Source organism: Lissotriton helveticus, chromosome 7 (genome assembly GCF_964261635.1).
Source record: "Lissotriton helveticus chromosome 7, aLisHel1.1, whole genome shotgun sequence".
In the NCBI taxonomy this organism is placed as follows: domain Eukaryota; kingdom Metazoa; phylum Chordata; class Amphibia; order Caudata; family Salamandridae; genus Lissotriton; species Lissotriton helveticus.
Window position 1 is genome coordinate 745793992 of NC_136068.1, and position 17773 is coordinate 745811764.

A 17773-nucleotide genomic window follows, 5' to 3' on the forward strand; every position below is an offset into this window, starting at 1 on the left:
ACTTACCCAGGATATTCTAATTGCTAAATCATAGGTTGCTCCTGTGTACAGAATAATTCAAGAGGCATACAGACAGGCAAATACTGACCCATCATAGTTTCGGGCCAAGACATTGAGGCGCTCAGATAATCCTGCATCAACTCGCACACACCGGGGAGCGTCACCAAAGAACAGGTATATTATTTAATGAGCTGCACTGAACGCACTTCACTAACGAACTGCACGACCATCACTCCCCAGAAAAGATGTATTGAAGGCTAGAATCACACCACAGACTTTCTCCTGCCACACTCACCCAGAAAGTTACTGGTCTCAGCTCAGCAGCACTGCACATCCTCAATGTTCTTCTCACACCCTGGCATGGGGGGAGCTGGGACTTAGTAGCCCCACTTGCTTCTGCTAAGGCTGTTGAAACACAGATATTAACAATATGAAGGGGGGTGTAATAGTGACAGCTATCACTAATTGCGTCAAAGGGATACGTTGGAACTGCTAGCATCATCTGCAGCAGCGGAATGTGTGGGGACTGCTAACATAATTTGATTCAGTGGGGTATGTATGAGCTGCTAGCATCATTTTACAGCTGCGGTATGTGCAGGGGTTGTTGCCATTTACAGCGTTGGGGGTATACAGGGTCGGCTGGCACCATTTGAAAATAAGGCTACTAGCACTGTCTGCAACAGTGCGTTATTTAGCAGGTATCTGTTGCAACAATGGGCGGAGTAGTGGCTACTGGCACCATCTGAAGTGGGGGTTACTAATAGGCTGCTAGTGCCGTGCACAGCGGGGGTATTTTCCGATGGAGATTTTATCGCTTGTTATGGTGTACAATGTACGGGGCTGTTCGAAATAATTGCAGCGAGAGAGATGTAGTGGCCCGCTTGTATGATTAGCACCAAGGGTGGTAGCACGAATTTCTGGGGTGTTGTATTTGCATGCTAGCATCGCGTGGCCCCTTAGTTTGACAAGAATTGCTGGCTTCTAACTGCGGGGTTGGACCCACGGGCCTCTGATTGGCTGAGCTCGCTATCAGTCTGCACGCACTTGAGAGACACCCGAGAGCCGGGAACAAAGGACTGGCCCACACAATATCACCCCCTGCCACGAACCCTCTCCGAGGCTCACAACGACACACTCCCTGGAGACCTCTCTATTAAATAAACCTACCTCCATCTCCGACCCTAACACCGCCTCGTCACAGGTCCCTCCGCAACCCACCCTAGTCTCAGGCTGCAACCGATATTCACGACGCTCACACGCTGCATCAAACACTTTCCTTCTACACTTCGCAAAAAGGTGTCACTCGCCTGCATGCTCTGTACAGGCTTGGAATGCCGCACTGGGGGCGGGCGGGGGGAGACTGTAGTGTGACATAAAGAAGCAATTCAAGGTGAATGTCACAAGAATATAATTTAATAAGTGTAAAAGGACCCGCAGGAAGCAGGACAGAATAAACAAGCAATTACGGGCGCCAGCTGTCAAGTGGTTGACAATGACAGCTGACGTCATATAAATAGTAAATGAACATTCCATGATCTGTCATAGGATGCCAGATCATGGAGATAGAAAATGCACTAATATTATAACACTTGGAATCTAACAATGCAGGAAGTACAACATCTCCCTTTTTTCCCATGTGAATAACAACCATTATATATTGAGAATCACTCCATTACATAGTCTTTGAATCTTCCAGGAAGATTTATGACTCTTCCACCTCTAGAATACTTTCCTTCTACATTTGCATGAACAGTATCATGAGCAGGCTCCCTATATACAGCAGATTCAACATTTCCAGTACACAAGTTTTCGCCACCATGTATTGTAACAGAGTCATCTTCATCCATAGAGGTTCTCCTTGAATTTACTATAAACTCTGAAGAATCTCTGTAACAGTCATTGATATGTTCTGTCATAGAATTATTTTGCATGTCATCCCATTCAAGAACACTATCATCAACGCTACTTTCATGGTTTTCCTCACCTCTCATTATAATGCACTCTTGCCCTGGTTTAAGTTTCACCACATGGTCTTTACTTCGCCAACCTTCTCCTTCCACTAAAACTGCACCATTTGTAGCTTTGTCAACTCTCTTGGGTTTACTATACTTGGACTCTCCCTTACTCACCATACCTGGTCTTTTCACTAAAACCCAATCACCAGGTTTTATACATTTCACCTTCGCCCTGTTAACCATGTTGGCATATGCATTTGTAGACCTTTGTTTTCTTTCAATGTTTTCTCTCACTCCTAACTCCTCATCATTTATCACTTTAGATTCAGTTGCAACACTGCTCCATCCACCAATCTTAGGCGTCAATATATTGTTACACGATCTCCCTCTCATCAAAAAAAAAGGAGTGTGTTTGGTGGCATCTTTCGGAGTATTATTGTAGGTATTGACCTTCATTCTTATGAATTCTTTCACATCCATTTTGTTAGCGATTGCCATTTGAATTCCTTCCTTAAAGAATCTGTTCAGTCTCTCAACCAGGCCATTACTCTTGGGGCTATACAAAGGAGTTTTCTCTTGAGCAATGCCTGACTCTTTTAGAAAATCTGTCATATTACTTGAAATTAATTGCGAACCGTTGTCTGACACCAGAATCTTTGGTTGTCCTTCCCTATCAAAAATTTTTTTTTTTAAATTTATGACAATGTCAGTTGTGACAGTATGCACGAATTTGTAACAAACCCATTTAGAATAGTAATCCGTTAACACAATCAGGTACTTACTGACATTTGGCAGTACATAAAAAGGTCCGGCAAAATCGATTGCGACTTTAGCCCACGGACCATTCGGAATAACCACCTCCTGCAACACATTTTTCTCCATTTTCCAGTGCTTATCAGTCTTCAAACACTGTTCACACTTGTCCACATAGCTCCTTATCTCATTGTCTACCCCAGGCCACCAGTAATGCAATCTGAGAATGTTTCTGGTGGCAGTGACGCCAGGATGCCCATTGTGAGCAAGACTTATGATTTTTTGTCGTAGTTCATAAGGCGGCACAAAGACTTCGCCTCTTTTCAAATAGCCACTTTCCATCGTCAACTCATCACTCACTTGTTGGTAGCTCCTTAGTTCACTAGGTAAGTTCCTTATGGGAGGCCAAGCACTGCGCACATACTCTTGCACCTTGGTTAAAACCGTGTCCTTAGCTAATTTTTCCTGCCAATCCTCCTCCGATATGGATCCACGACACATGATAGTAGCATCTATCAGAGCTACCACACACTCGGTATCATCCAATGACTCTTCCTTTAAATTTTGAATTGGCAATCGTGACAAACAATCAGCTCTGCAGTTTTTTCCCCCTTTGATGTGTTCTATTACATAATTGAACTCCTGTAATTTAGACATCAATCTCAGTAGTCTTGAGCTAGCATTTCCGTTGCCACGTCCCGTTCCATTCAGCATATAAACTAGAGGTTTATGGTCCGTCACAAGAGTGAAACTTTTACCCCATAGATAGTCTTTGAGCTTGTGCACAGCCCATACGCATGCCAAAGTCTCACGCTCAATGGTACTATAGTTTTTTTCCGTTTCATTCAGTCTCCTTGAAATAAAAGCAATAGTATTCTCCTCATTACCAGATTTTTGACAAAACACAGCACCGATCCCTTCATTGCTAGCATCTACAGTCACTATATTCTTTAATTGTGGATCATAGGGTTTCAGTGCAGGTGCAGTAGCTATTTCCTCCTTCACTCTTTTGAAAGCTACTTCTTGCTCAGTCGACCATTTGAACACAGCATTTTTTCTCAAAAGCATCCTGAGTGGTTCAACTTTTTCAGAATAGTTCTGCAAAAACCTGGAATAATATTCACTGAGTCCCAGAAAACTTTTAAGTGCATCTTTATTACTTGGTTCCGGAGCATCCCTTATGGCTTGAACAAGATCATCCTTAGGATGAATTCCGTCTGCAGACAACACATGCCCCAAGTATTCAATTTCACTTGTCAAGAATTTACATTTGTCTTTTGACACTGTCATGCCTCTCTTTTTAAGGACACCCAAAACCTTGTCGATTAGTTGCAAGTGCTCCTTTTCAGTTTCTGAATGCAAAAGAATATCGTCCTGAAAGGCTTCAACACCTTTCATTCCACCAAACAGCAAGTCCATAAGTTTTTGAAACACCCCTGAAGAGGATGCTAACCCAAAAGGTAACCTCACATACCTGAACGCTCCGTAGGGTGTAATAAAAGTAGTCAGCTCCTTAGACTTTTCAGATAGACAAACCTGATGGTAGGCAGCTCTTAAGTCAATTAATGAAAAAAATTTGGAACCGGACACCGATTGAAGGATGTCCTGAATCTTAGGTAGTGGGTGACAATTCACTAAAATGTTCCTATTTAAAGATCTCAGGTCCACACACAACCTGATGTCTCCCGTTTTCCTCTTCTTGGAAACGACAATTGCAGAAATCCATTCGGATTCTTCCGCTTCTTCAATCACACCTTCCTTGGTCAGTTTCTCTAGAACCTCTTTAAGCTCCTTTTTGATTGACAAAGGTACAGTTCTCACCTTATGTTTGCATGGCATGGCACCCTCTTTCAATTTAATATCATGAGTAAAACCTTTGACACACCCAATACTGTTTTTGAATACATCAACATGTTTTCCCAAAATGCTGTTCAAATCAGAATAATCACTCTCAACAGTTATATTATCAACCCAATCTTCTCTTAAAATAACTGGATCTTTGGCTCCTGGTATTAATATGACACCTAATTGGGCTAGATCTCTCCACCCTACCAATATCCTCCCCTTTTCAGCTACATATATTTTGGTATCAATGGACCTACCCCTGAAAGTCACTGTGTCATTGAAGTAGCCTAACATGTTTATCTCCTTCTCACCAAACGCCTTGGGGTTTATATCAGAATCAGTGAGTGGTACATTTTTCCATTTCTCCTCATATAGTACATCAGAATTGTAGTTATAGGTGCACCTGAGTCAGCAGTAAACTTAAGCTCAACATTTCCTATAATAACATCCCCAATAGGACCTACAATTTTACCATCTATCATTTCAACATAAAGAATGATATTCGAACACATTTCCTCATCAAAACTTCCCACCATGTTAATATTCATGTTGTTACCTGATGTCTTAGACTTACATAAAGTAGAATAATGGCCATATTTTTTGCATTTTACGCATCTCTTACCAATAGCGGGACAATTTTTGTAATCCGCTAGATGATCATTGGATCCACATCTAAAACAACTCATATGCTTACCTCCTAATTTCTTATCCCACACATTCTTTCCAAAAGTCTTACCATCACTTTTCTTTTTGTCCTGTAAATAAAATACATTAGTGTTATTCCCAGCATGAGATAATTCTCTTGTAGATACAAGTGATCTTTCTATACCCCTAGCAATATCTAAAACTTCCTGCAATGAAGGTCTTTTGCAAGCCAGCAACCTTTCCTGGACTTTCTTTGAGAAACAATAGAAAACGATCTGATCTCTAATGTAAATATCAGTCATTTCATCATATTCACATTCAACAGCAAGTATCCTCAGACAAGCTGTATATTCATCAACAGTCTCCCCTTCCTGTTGCTTCCTTAAAGCAAACCTATGTCTCGCCACCATTATATTATTTTCCTCATCGAATTGTTTTTCAAGTCTTTTTAAGGCTTCATCATATTCATTCATGGGTATAAAAGTTCCAGGTGGGTTTTCAAATTCAGGCAGACTGTCAAAAACGTCCTGTCCAGCCTTTCCCAATAGGCCAAACAATAAGGAACATTTCCTCTCTGCGTCAAAAGCTTTCCCATCAATGGATACTATATAATTTTCAAAAGCCCTTTTCCATTTCTTCCACTTCATAGTGGGTTTGCCAGGCTCTTCTAAGAAACGGGGTGGTGCACAAATATTGTTGCTCTCAGCCATGTTACCTTATGTAAATATTGCCAAGGAAAATATTTGTATCCTCAAAAAATTAATATTCACAACAGTACTTGTTCCAGATTATTTAATTGCTCAGAATAAGAAAAAGATATAATCTGTTTGAATTACCGCTTCACCAGAGTTAATTTCACTTCAAAATTGGCTAAAATAACATCATAGTCAGTGCTCTGTAAGAGTTTCCATTAACTCCCGATGTTTGTAGTATGAAGCAAATTCAAAATGGCCACACGCAGCCACGTAAGATGACGAGTTGCTTATGAGAACCAATCAAAGCTGACGAAGTGCCTCCCAGAATGCCTCACGCGTAACAGCTGAGGAGATTGTTAAACTCTAGCGAACGCCTGCTTCTGACTGGGCTGTGCGTCAGCAAGTAAGTTCTCTTTTCAGAATATAACGCCGATTGTTTCCTCAGCGCTCGCTTCAGCTTCGTCAATTTCACTCTCAAACACAAGCTCGACTTGTTTAGTATGATCAAACACAGCCGCGTATAACTCCGCTTGCAGTTCAAGTTAAATTCAATGAGCGCTCGCTCAAATCTTGACTCACGCCGTCAAATCCTTCAATTAAACTAGTTAATGAAGCGCTTCCCAGTGACACCTCATGCGCGTGGCTAAACTCACACTGAGAAGTATTCAGTAAGTCCGCTTTACCTCATTTCCGTCATGACAGGTTTCATCAATCAAACCTGGATTGATAGGAATTTCCCAAAAAATACCCGCAGGTCCTTTCCACGATCTCCCGTCCTCGTCGCCAATTGTAGTGTGACATAAAGAAGCAATTCAAGGTGAATGTCACAAGAATATAATTTAATAAGTGTAAAAGGACCCGCAGGAAGCAGGACAGAATAAACAAGCAATTACGGGCGCCAGCTGTCAAGTGGTTGACAATGACAGCTGACGTCATATAAATAGTAAATGAACATTCCATGATCTGTCATAGGATGCCAGATCATGGAGATAGAAAATGCACTAATATTATAACACTTGGAATCTAACAATGCAGGAAGTACAACAGAGACGCCCGCGGGCAGCCGACTCCCTTGGAGGGCAACACGCCATATCCGGGCACAGCGTTCGCGGGCGGCGATTGGTAGGTATAGGGTCGATGAGGAGGGGCAAAGGCAGTGTCACCCGGACACCCGCTACAGGGGGAGGGGGTATGATCCACAGGGACGCACGGAAAATAACTTGGTTTAGGTTTTGAAGAGTGTGGTGAGGTGCCACGTCGCATACAATTAATAAATAAATGACAAGGCATAACTTACCGCGGAGGTAGTAAATTGAATGTAATTGTGGTGCAAGCCAACCCTTTAAAAAAAAAAGCGTGAAATGGCCAACGTCGTTAACAAGATTCAAGGCATTTTCCTATTTAAGAGAAACTTGACGAAGAAATACAAATCCATCGCAAAATAGACTTCAAGTTCTCGCCGGGCCGCCGCGCTGCCTGCGACGACCCGGAAGTGGTTGGGCAGCCGGCCAATCGCAGCGCTGCCCCAACCGGAAGTCCCGCCCACATCGCGGCGCGAGAGAGAAGCCACTGTCCGAGGAACCCCGAGGGCTCCTGATCGAGTCCCGGTCCCGAGATGGGGGACCGGGTGAAGAGCGGCCGGGCGCATGAAGAAGGCGGGACTCTCATGTGGTGAGAGAGCCCCGCAAAGCGCAACCGCCGCCCGAGAGGCACGCCGAGCACCGCCAGAACAGGTGAGTGTGTTGCGGAGGAGGAGGGGTGAGTGGGGGTGGGGTGTGCGCGTGTGTCTGTTGTAGTGTGTCTGTGCGTGCGTGTGTCTGTCTGCGCGTGTGTCTGTTAAAGGGGGGGTGCGTGTGTGTGTGTGTGTGTGTGTGTGTATGCAGTGTGTGTATGTGCGCATGCGTGCGGGAGCCTTTCTGTGCATGGGAATAGCAGGGACGGCGACGCGACGTGCGCGCTCACGAGATACAATCGCCAGAAGTACAAGCTCGTCACAGTCTGCTGTCTACATTCCCCGGAATCCCTGGAAAGTGGTGACATAAGTTGTCTCCCTAGACAGCAAAAGCTTCGCTTTTGCTTTCGTCTAGGCGAGACCTAAAAACATTATATAGGGAGGGGTGGGCATGAGTTGAACACCTTTCCCGAGCCCCCTCTGGGCCCTAGGGATCCTATCCCTCAGGGCCAACTTTAAAAAGAAGAAGAGGGTACTCTGCCCCCCACCTTGAGCCTTCAAAGGCCCTGTGGACCCCATCTCACAGGACTGGGTACTTTAATTAAGGGAAGAAGGCATTCGATCCACCCTGCCTGTGCATCCCTTCCCCATTAAAAAAAAAATGAAGGCCCCATGCAATGGGGTTCCCTGGCCCTATAAGGCTTAGGGAGGGGGCTGTGTCCTTCCATTAAGAATTTCGATTGTGGGAACTCTAATCTCCGGAGCTTGAATGAGGCTCGGGGAGGTGCGCTGTGCACCCCCTCCCATTTATTATAGAAGAAGGTCCCGGAGATGGGGTCCCCAGGGCCTGTAGAGGGTTCAGGAGGATAATCACGTACCCCTCTTCCCTAACATTAAGAATATCACCATCAGGGGACAAGGCCCCCACGGCCTGAATGGGGCTCGTGGAGGGGGCATGTTTAGCCCCTCCCCTTGAAAAAAGGAAAGGCCCTGGGGGATGGGGTCACCTTTGCCAAATTTAGCCTTAGCAGCCACATGCCTACTCCCCTTAAGATAAAAAAGGCCCCAGGGGCAGGGGTTTCCAGGGCCACTATTAGCTCAGTAAGGGTGGGCTGAGTGCCTCCCACTAATTAAGCAAAAAATATCCCAGTGTATGGGGACCCAGGGACGTAGAGGCTTGGGGAGGAGGGCCACAGGCCCGCCTTTCCTTAATTAAAGAAAAGTACCCCATTGGATTTGGTTTCGTGGGTCCTTAAAGCTTGGGCAGGAGAGCCGTGTGCTCCCTCTCTAATATATATATATATTTTTTTGAATTGCTTGCTTCCGCCATGCCCTGTGGCTAACCGGTGAGGGGATGGCTTTACGTATGGGAATAAAATATTAGTTTACGTTAAAGTGCGAGTTACAGTTACTAGTGATAACTTTAACTGGTGAATTTCAGTGTTTTTTTTAGTTTAGCACGTTACGTTGTCACTGAAATTTTTACCTTGTTATAATATCACTTTAACCTTTTTCCAGTGGATAAATCATGCTTTTTGGGTGGCTTTTGGATAGAAATCCAGTCAGTATTTTTGAGAAATTAAGCATTAACATGTATGGATGTATCAGGCTGTGGAGGATCCCCGGATCCAACAGATATTAAGATAAGATGGGATTGGCTGCCACCACATTAACAAAGATGTGATGACAGCTATTTTAGGACTCGAGGACCTAGTCCCTAGTCCCCAAATTTTTTTTTTTTAAATAATATAGGGGGCTTGGTAGGGAAGCCGACTAGGCTTCGTTGGGGGTCTCAGGGAGTACCCAGTGTCAAAACTGGATTTAAGAATTGTTTTTGACTGCAAATCTGCAGAGGCTCCGTAGTAAAATTAAAAACAAAAACTCCAGGGTGGGCCAGGACCTGGGGGAATGGCACAATTACTTCTAATAGGGAGGAGGCATGCACCCCCACCTTTCTCAAGCATTTTCTGGGCTCCGGTGTCCCCAATCCCCTGGTGCCAAGTCATGTGTTATGGCGAGGGTAGTGTGTGGCCCCACCCCCCATCCCGGGCCATTTCGAGGCCCCCAGTGACCACACCCCCCTAGGCAAGTGTGTATTATGGGGGGGGGGGTAGGTATGAGTCCCCCCTCCATGAGCCTTTTGGTGTAAATCCGTTCAGTAGTTTTTAAGAAATTAAGGTTAAAAATGTATATATCAATTAACAGCTGGACTAAAATTAAAAAACGTAAGCCTTCTGATTATCTTAGGGAGCTTTGTTGCACAAGCACTCTGATTGGCTGGCCATAGCATGAACAGAAATGTTGTGGTATCCATTACAGGACCCACAGACTTGGTCCTTTCTCCTGAAAATCGTTTAAATAGGACATAAGGAGGCAGGGTAGGGATACCCTGACCCTGAGCCCTTGTGGATCCTCCAAAAAAAATGTTCTTTATTGGATGGTCCTTCGGTCCTCAAGTGGGACCGGTAAAATAATAAAAAATAAAAGGGCAGGCGTCCCTTTTAAATGAAAATAAAACCCAGGCTAGGCCAGGGCCCGGGGGTTGTCACATTCTGTTTTTATCTAAATGAAAGTGGGGAGGGAATGTGCAACAGCAACCCTTCCACAAGCCATCTTTTGGCCCTGGGCACCCAATCCCTCCATCCTGAAGCAATGGTGCACTTTCATTATTGACATATTGGGGAGGAAGCATGTATCAATCAATGCGTTATTCGGTTAAAAAAAACATCAAAGTACATTAGAAACAGTACCAGTATAAAATATATCAGAATACGTTAAAATAAGCTTTAAAAAAATATATATATATGTACCCACAGTTTAAGGAAATTTACTACTATTTCAACAATGTAGGTTTACATAAAAAAAATTCTCAAGAAAAATGATAGTAAAATTATAATTACATTTTAACCAATGACCTAGTCAGGGAATGTACAGTAAAGTAACTGGGGCCAAAATGATTATTCTAGCCCCACCGAGAACTTACCTCAGGGTAGGTGCTGGTCAGTGACTGGGGGCAAAATGACTATTCTAACTCCACTGAGTACTTACCTCAGAGAAGGTGCTGGACAGGGACGGGGGCAATATTACTATGCTAACTCCGCCAAGTATTTACCTCAGGGAAGGTGCTGGACAGTGGCTGGGAGGCAAAATTACTATTCTAACTCTGCCAAGTACTTAACTCAGGGAAGGTGCTGGACTGTGACTCTGGGGCAAAAGTACCATTCTAACTCCGCTGAGTACTTTCCTCAGGGAAGGTGCTGGACCGATGGAACTGTTACTCCACCTGCTTAGAGGGAGGTGCAAAAAACAAACAATGCTGTGGAGGGATGGCATCATTCCATAGGAAAATCATATCCCTAATCTATATCATTTCTTGAAGATTTTGAAAAAAGAGCAAAGTTTCCAGGAAGTGAGAATGGCGCAATCATTCCAGGTGGTCTTAATCCTTGTATATCATTTCCTGGAAATTTTGAACAAAGAATAAAGTTTCCAGGAAATAAGAATGGCGTAATCATTGTCAGGTGGTCTGAATCCTCGTGTATCTAAAAAAAAAGTAAAGAAATCTCTGAGAGACTATTAACAAACATCCATTGATGCTTGCTTTAGCTTACCTAGATGATATAGCATAGATCTTACTCTACGAACATCAACTAATGCCCTCTAAAATGATTCAGCTGTTTTAACAACATTATTAAATTAAATTGTCATTGAATTAATTTTTTTACATAATTAAAGAATAGTTTTCGCTCCTATCTGAGTTGTCTTCTTTCTGCGACTCTTAGTGATATTTAATTAAATCTGTGACCAATAGTCTTGAGCAATCCAAGAATCCAAAGTGTAAAATCCAAATCTCTATAAAGGTCTATACACATTTTTCTATAAACTTTCTGCTGCATCCTATTTTCCGGCATTCCACAGAAAAGCAAAAAAAATAATAATAATGAATTCCCCCCAAAAATCGGTTGTTAAAAAAATTGGAAAAAGGCATCCAATTCCCAAAACAATTCCCCACCCCAAAAAAATTCCTGCAGCAATCCATCCACAAATCCAGAGTTTTTCTATTAACACCGTGCTCTTTGTCTTCTAAAATGCAAAACTAATAAAAAACCATGACACCATTTTTTAAAATGTTTTTCATTCAAATAGGTGTTTGAAAAAAATGTATCTATGAATTTTTTCCAATTTTTTTAAACCTAAGCTATTTATGTCCATAATATTTTTGACAAATTTTAACAAACAAGGGGACCCGATAAGGTAGCTTTAGGACCACGGGTGAAGTGCTTATTTCAAAGAACAAAGATCCTTAGCTTAAAGAGTGTTGAGGAAAGCAAAAAAATATTTTATAGACTTGAATCAGTACTATAAATGTTCATCCAACGTCTAGCCGGACGTTGGGATTTATTAATAGATCAGAGCAAAGGTTTAAACAAAAATGAGAGCAAGAACAATTAGAGAAAAGGCACAGTCCTGTACCCAGTCGTCAAGGCAGGAACATAAAGGACAAAGGGATACAGAAGGGAAAACAAAGTAGCAGGCAACAATTCTCGAGCAACTAGTGGCTTACATTACATTCAAAACAATTGGCAAGCATAAACCAACAGAGACCACAATACAATTACTCAATGGTTAAATTGTGGCACTGTTAAACAAGTCGACGTTTCGAGCCTTAGCTCCTAATACACTAGGATCATCTTCAGGACTAACATTACATTGCCTGTTTTTAATTTAGCCTGTTGGAACAAGAGGGAAATAAAAGGCGGAACATAGAATAAGATGGCGAAGCATAAACACTACAATTCAAGCATTATTATAAGACAATTAATTGTCGTTGTTGTTGTGAATAGCACCGAGCACGGAATATCGTGAGTAATAAACAGGTTCAGGTACACATTTTTTGCGTTTTCATGCAGAGGCATGTAAAGTTCAGTTTGTTTAAACCTTTGCTCTGATCTATTAATAAATCCCAACGTCCGCTGGGCGTTGGATGAACATTTATAGTACTGATTCAAGTCTATAAAATATTTTTTTTGCTTTCCTCATAATATTTTTGACATCACAATATTCCTGTAATTATATTTTTGAATCACAATATTTGTTTTCTGATATTCTGTTTAAACATTGCTATGATGATATCTTGCATGAAACAATTGGCAATGCAATTTGTATTATTCCAGGTAGGCTTCAGGGAATTGCTGTGGACAAGTTCTTATTGATTTGTTAAAATTATTTATACTTTTGGCAGAAGCATGTTCGCTCAGTATTTAGTTGGTCTTCTGCAGTTGAGGTTGTAACTCTAACGTGTTGCTGCATGAAAGTGAGTTGACCACAGAAATGTACTACTTTTTATATCTTCAGGCTGAGTTGTTCTTCACATGTGGACTCTGTTTTAATAGAGAAAGGACAGATAGTGCAGGTAACAGTGAAAGTGTGTAGATGTAGCTATAAGGAGTTATAACAGGAGAATGTCACACAACTAGCAATCTACAGAGCACTGTGGGTAGTAGAGACATTTTTAAAGATTGTATACAGAAAGCCAGTGGGAGAGGATGGAGAGAGGAACATGGTGTCATTTAGCTTAGGTGGTGAAAGGAGCTTGGATTTTACCAATCGGTTTCTATGAGGTGCTCCAAAAAGCAGTGAATTTGCATGTGGAGTAAAAAATTAGCCATCCTCATCTATGGTATCATATTGTTATATATCCTGGAGGAATAACTTGAGGAGACATCTTCTCTGTTTATTTTGCACAGCAATCTCGGTTACTATGAACAGTGGTACATGCACAATGAACCAATAATAATACAAATGAGGAAGCTGGAAGCAGAATTGGTTCTGTGTTTCAGTAGCGGATCCGAAATTGGCAACAAAATGGGCTGGGTGACTAAGAGTGAACACGCTGATATCTCTTAGAGGGCCCGAACCACTGCAAGATTGCTGGTCCATCCATTGACTGGGAGGGGTGGGAACAGTAGCATTTCAAATGTTTGCCCTCTCCAGTTCTCTGTCTGTATGGTGTAACCACAGAGACCTGTTCTGCTAGGTTGACGATAGGCAATCATAATTAGTGTTTCACCATGCTGTGTCAAAAATTCTCATTGGCTGTCAGTGGCTGCCATCAAGCAATCAGAATGGGTCTCGGTAGTTTGACCATTGAGATAGGCTGCTGGGCAGCCCATCCATTCTGAATAAACATGCATAGCCTTGGCCACAGTGGGCTGTTTTGCTGACTAAGGAGGAACACGCAGACAGATCACTGGGGCCCGGATTTATCGAACTTTCCCATAATGCAGCAAGTCACCTTGGTGCACTGCGCTGCATGAAAGGGGGAGATGGCAGGAATGCTCCATAGTTAACATTGTATGGTACATTCCTGTTCTCTCCTTGCACTGGCACACAATGTGCTGCTCTGAACCAACGCAGGCACCCTTGCGCCATGGTGCAAGAATGCCTGCATTGTAAGTAGGATTGGTTTTGTACAGGAAGGCGTCCCTTCCAGCACAAAAGCAATCCTCTGAGTCTTTTTCCTCTTTCTATTTGTGCTGCAGAATGTGAGTAATAAAGATTTTCCTTATTACCCCTCTCTGGGAAAGGTATAGTGTTTTGAGGCATTCCCATGTCTACCAATCCTGGTAAATCTGGGAATGTGCCAAAATCCATGGATGGATGCGAGGGAACACCAATGCTCCACCTTTGGAACGCCTCCCTGGGGAAGAGTACCACAAGGCAGCAACTTATGCTGCCTTGCATTACTCCAGATTTACCAAGCCACACATGGCCATGAAAAGTGGCCTTGCGTGGCCTGGTAAGTCTAATTTTCGGTTGTGCATCGCCCTGAATCTCCTTGCACGACACAAAAGCTTAAGTCAGTCCACGGAGAAGATTATGGTGTGTTTTATTTACTCATGTAAACTAAAGACAGGGCTTATTATGGCCTATTGGCTGTGCAGTGAAACATTTCACTCATTCCTTCTAGTGACTGAGGGCCTCATTTAGACCCTGGCGAGTGGCCTGCTGGCCGTGTAGGTCAGTGAAGGCTACGTCCCCCGCTCCACTGGTAGAGGACTGCTTGCCAAATTTAGCAGCCCCTCCCAGGTTGGCAGGGATCACTGTTTTTTCAATGGAGCTGCTGCTGTGGTGGCAGCATTGAAGACACTGAATCTTACTGAGCGGGTTCCATGTTTGATGTGCCCCCTTGGAAAATTATTTTACTGAGCAAGAACAAACTCGCAAAGAAGGATATTGTTTGTGCAGAATAAACTTGCTATAGCCCAGGCTCAGGGAGATTTCTCCCTCTATGGGGCCCATTGTGCAATTTCTGTACCTTGAACCACCATGTTTCGCTTGCCACTCCCTGATAAGGAAATCTAGTAATGCTGTCTCTGCCCTAATTAGGGCAGGGCAATTGTCTCTGTGACCTGGTGGCCCTGTGGCAGACAGACACCAGTCAAAGGTTTCGAAAGGTGGACACAGCCCAGGCTCTGCTGTAAGAAACAGTGTAGTTCCCCCTTGCCTAAATGAAGTATGGGAACCAAACGCTTGGCAGTGGATTTGTTGTTTTATGGTTGATGAAACATTCCAACAAACTCTAAGTAACTCTCTATGTGTCTATGGGTGTGATATGAATATATTTTTAAGCAAGTTTATATAAATAAGATTGATAATTATTGATTGTAATTTTTGTTACTGTTGGCAGCATATTACTGATATTCATAAATGCTGAAAAAGGCTCAAATGAAAACCATCAGTGATCCACAAAAGGATACCTAAGAGACATAAACACATTCACTACATGTAAATGTATGCCATGACTACATATCCTTTTTTTAAAGATAAATATGTTTATTAACTCAATGTTGACCATAAAACATCACACATAAACATCATATAATATAAATAATCCATTACATTGTAGTATGGTAGTATGGTACTATCACGTCCTCTAAATTATCATTTCTAAGTAGTAAACCACACCCATGAGTGGGAAGTGAGTGGATGAAGATGCGGCTTTCTTTGAGTGTTTGTGAATGCCCATTAACATATGATATTGTAGACTTAAACCAACCCATCTGCAACCCTTTCTAACCCGTAAAAAGGGTGGGGAGTGGAATATGAAACTCCTAAAATTAGTGGTGATGTAGGGGAATTGGTTTCTTCTCTGGAAATAATGTGTCCAGGAACACCACAGTTAATGTCCGGGAATTCCAAAAAATTGCATTTGCACTTCTTCATAGGAATACTTTTCACAGGTGCAGATTTACTAATTTTCTGTGACTGGCCCTTTGTGTGGTTTTTTTATGTTTCTTTAATAATTCATTTTTATTTGCTTTTTCTGTCTATATGTGTGATGTGAATATGTTTGAGCAGATCTATGAAGATGATTGTTATCTATTGAATTAAATTCTATTACAAAAGTTCATACATGCAAATGTTTTATTTCAAACATGCAAAAATAGCCCTCTACTCCAGATTATGCGTTATGCAAATGAGAATATCATACCTCATAAACAAAAGTGTCTGTATCTGGATATATTATTATATTGCTGGATCAGACACACAATTCTTTTCAAGATAAGTGTTCCGTGGAATGCTGCTATGCTGGTGGAATAAACAGTTCTGTGATTTATTTGGACAATGTGTTCTTTTTTTCTATAGCTTTTCTTGAATTCTTCAGAGGAATATGGATATGAGAAAAGAGTGAAGGTCAGCGAGCACTGGCCGCCCTTGAAAATCCCATGGCCCTGTGATGTCATCTTTTGGACTCCTCAAGGATTTAGCCGCGTTCAAACCGCATGGTTCCTGAGAGATGAGACAGACATACAGGCTTTGGCAGTGCTAATCTATTTGACTTTTGTGCTCTTTAAAAGATATCTGTTAGCTTGACTAATACTCAAAAGAGGGAGCATATGGTGGCTGTGGTGTTTGCTCATTTGCGACATACACCGGGTCTTGTACTGCTGTACGTACTATGTGTTAATGATGTGCGTGGTTGTGCATGTGTGTGTGCTCTTGAAGGGGCTAGGGAGCAAAGGGCGTAAAAGGCAATGAACAATGCAAAGGTCCACAAAGGGTGCTACTGTTGGGAGCAGAAGATGTAATGGAGAGCTTAAGCTACAAGGGGGCACAGAGATCTAGGAAAAGTGCAAAGTACAGAGTGCAAAGGGAAGTGCATGGTGCAAGAACGAGATTGGAGGACGTAGGGCACAAGACAGGAGGGCAGGGAGTTTAGGGTGCAAGCTAGCCTTACTCTCTCTCACTCTCTCTCTCTCTCTCTGTCTGTCTGTCTGTCTGCCTGCCTATCTATCTATCTATCTATCTATCTATCTGTCTATCTATCTGTCTATCTATCTGTCTATCTATCTGTCTATCTGTCTATCTGTCTATCTATCTATCTACCACTAAGTACAGAACAGGCATCAGAAGTCCATTATGTATCCATACACACAGATAACGGTAACGACATGTGCATTAGCAGTGCAAACCTCTCTTGTACACTCAGAATAGGTACAACATGGACATCAGCATTGGAAGTTTCCCTCAAACACAGGCAAGTGGCACAGTGCAGGCTACCTCAATGAAAACCTCGCTCAATACAGTGCGATTACAACAAACACAATAACAGGTCAACAGTCTGTAGCAGCTCCTGACAAGAGAATCGCATCTTGTGCTACCACCCACATTACTGCCCACATCACTGCCCTGGCAGAGAGTGACATGCTCATGACAATTGTCAGATGATTGACCTTGCTCCTCTACTGTAGCACATACTCCATGCCACAGACCCCATGGGGGTCCTGAAAGTTGAGGCTACCTTTTGAGGAAAGTCTACTCCCTAGTACAAACTCCTTTGATGTGTTACACTGACTCTTGGGGCAGTCCGGGAACCAGACGGTGGCTCACTGAGACTGTGATCATCTCTGTGCTGACATCACCAGAGTATCTATAGATATATATATATATCTCCATGCGTTGGTTCACCATTCCCCGGCCATTGAGTGCTCTTTGTGGGTGCGTGCACCTACGGCGGAACCACCCCGTTAGAAATCATCACACTTTTCCTTTGGTTAAAAAGGATATCGGGCGCGTGGAGAAAAACCAATTTGATTAATGGTTGCTGAGTACGGCCTTTGAAACCCCACATTAACACGATAAAAACTGTTAAAGAAACGGCTGAAAAGGAAAGCAAAATGGAACAAAGGGCAGCAAAACGTAAT

The 17773-nt window shown here is 42.7% G+C and overlaps 1 long non-coding RNA gene across 1 annotated transcript in view; it reads left to right on the top strand.

The window, feature by feature from the left end:
* The window catches only part of LOC144767010 (uncharacterized), an 81230-nt gene extending 64766 nt beyond the window's left edge, over positions 1 to 16464 (top strand). The window contains exon 3 of the long non-coding RNA XR_013598019.1: positions 16215 to 16464. This is a non-coding gene — a long non-coding RNA (uncharacterized LOC144767010). The remainder of the gene's footprint in view (positions 1 to 16214) is intronic.
* Positions 16465 to 17773: the final 1309 nt, after the last annotated feature.